This window comes from Atta colombica, unplaced genomic scaffold (assembly GCF_001594045.1).
Source record: "Atta colombica isolate Treedump-2 unplaced genomic scaffold, Acol1.0 scaffold226, whole genome shotgun sequence".
Classification (NCBI taxonomy): domain Eukaryota; kingdom Metazoa; phylum Arthropoda; class Insecta; order Hymenoptera; family Formicidae; genus Atta; species Atta colombica.
The window spans coordinates 697,081-699,470 of record NW_017259323.1 but is presented as its reverse complement, the minus strand read 5'-3'; the positions used below and the strand labels follow the sequence as shown (position 1 = coordinate 699,470).

The 2,390-nt window shown below is 41.0% G+C and overlaps 1 long non-coding RNA gene across 1 annotated transcript in view; it reads left to right on the top strand.

Moving 5' to 3' along the window:
- The window catches only part of LOC108688170, an 85,492-nt gene that overhangs the window by 994 nt on the left and 82,108 nt on the right, over positions 1–2,390 (top strand). The gene's annotated exons all lie outside the window — the stretch shown is intronic.

Below are 2,390 nucleotides of genomic sequence, written 5' to 3'. Positions count from 1 at the left end.
GAGGAGGAGGAGGAGGAGGAGGAGGAGGAGGAGGAGGAGAAGGAAGAAGTATAGGTGTAGGAGGAGAAGCCGACGGCAGCGAGAGCTGTCACTTCGATCGCCATTTTAGCGCCGAGGAACGGCTGTATCAGATACGCACGTCGAGGCCCCGGCTGTGCCTGGTGCGTTCCGATGACGCGCCACAATGGATATGTCTCGCTTGGTCCGTGTTGCCCTCGCCGTACTTTCAGCACTCGCGAGTGCTTGCGAGACCTTTCCCCTCTCCTTCTCTTTTCCCTCCCTCCCTCTCCTTCTTAAGGGAACGCGCGCTAAAGTCCGAAACTCGCAAGGAAGCGCGACGCTCCACTAAATCGCGCGAACGTACATTCGGTATTTGTAGTCGATTCTTATATATTTAAGAATCTTAAGTACAGCCTTAGGATATCATAAGTCATTCATAAATATTGGATGCTTTCGATTTAGTGACACGATACAAGTCAACGCAAGCCTCGTTCCATCTTTCTTCACATTTAGTGAGTAATAAAGACAAAATGACGTTTATGTCGACTTGTGTCATCAAATGAAAAGTACTTACTAGCATCTTGAGGTATTCCTTAAAATGATCTTGAAATAAGAAGAATGAGTTCTTCGGTCTTCATCATCACGTGTCCATCGCGATTCTTCTTGGATTGGACTGTTGTACTTTTTAATTCTCTAAATATAGCAATGGGTTATTTGAAGTGAAAATTTGGATTGTTATACAATCTGTGTACTACGGGCGATATTTATAATCGATTTTTATGGGTTTTCTATCATAAGATCAAAAACGTTATAGATCAGAAACCAGAAGCAAGTTATAAGTGGGTCAGCAGTGAGACATAAGTCAGTAATCAGTGACTACAGGTAGATGGTGAAATTCCATTGTTTTAAAACTTAGATTACGTTATGACTGACTAATCACATAATGTATTTGTCCTGAGAATCACCCTTCTGATTAACGGCTGAAATATTGTGACGTAATGATCTAATGTTATTTATTCTGGCTGTAAGTTTCCTAAGATTTATGACTGTAATTCTGCCTTATCACTAATCTGATATGAGTGATGACTAACGGCTTATTGTAGAAAGCCCATTACATTTAAGACTGTCTGAAGTACAATCTTAAGATGTTATGAATCAATCAGAGACCTGAATATATCTTGAGACAGTACTTAAAATAAAAACAGACTATAAAAACCGCCCTATAAAGTTTTTATAAATCGTAGGAGAAGTAACTTCAAATATTTCTCTATTAATCAACGTAAGGCGAAGATTTACTTGCATTTTATACTTTAAACAGGACGCTTTAGAACTTAAATGTTTTCACAGCTGTAGTTGAGGATTAATTTTGTGAGAGAAAAGACCTGATCCTGTCTTTCGAGTCTATTTAATAAATACATTTCTCTTGATAGACTCCTTTTAAAACAAGACGAGATATTTCTTAATGTTTCTTCTTAATTCTTAATGTTTCATCGAGAAACATTTTCGATTTATACTAGTCTAGGACGATGTTGCATGCTTGGCAAACGCGGGTTTTCTAGGCCATTGCGTGCAGCACGCGGCGATAGTGAGTGTATCTCAAAATTTGTGCACTAGTAATTCGAGTAATCGCTGATCGTTAGTGCGGCCGATTTCTAAAGTCTCTATGATGAGCCGTAAATCTTTCGAACGCGACGTACTATTCGCGCGCTTCTCGCGAATCGCGAACTATCGCGAAGACACTTTACGCGTCCCACCTAACCTAACTTCATTCGGTTCGCGATTCGACTCGAGCGTGCGTTACGATTATGATGTGATTTTTCGGTTGTGATACATTGCCCGCGGCAAAGAATAACAAATATTAATGATATTGACGAATTTTAGAAACGATATCGGTAACCAGAGAGTTGAAAACGGGCGGTTTGATTTCTCTCGTTAGTTTCGCGAAAACACATGCAGCTTTCAAATGGATAGTACGCATCTTGTCGACTCGAATTCATGATATCAGACGTTAGGAAGGAAGAGGGTAAAAGGATACAAGGAGAGTAAAAAGAGTAGATGGAAAGAACGGACATCAGACATGCACGATGGATGCGTAAGTGACGGATAACAGAGATAGAGAGAGAGAGAGAGAGAGAGAGAGAGAGAGAGAGAGAGAGAGAGAGAGATAGAGAGAGAGAGAGAGAGAAAGAGTGGGAAGAAAGTGAGCGAACAAGTGATAGAAAGGAGACAAGGTGAATTAACGGGCGAGAAACAGCGAATGAACGACGAGCAAATCAATCGGGGCGAAAGAAAGAGGAGAAAATAAAGTCGGAGGGAGAAAGAAATGTGCGTGAAAGAGAGAGAGAGAGAGAGAGAGAGAGAGAGAGAGAGAGAGAGAGAGAGAGAGAGAG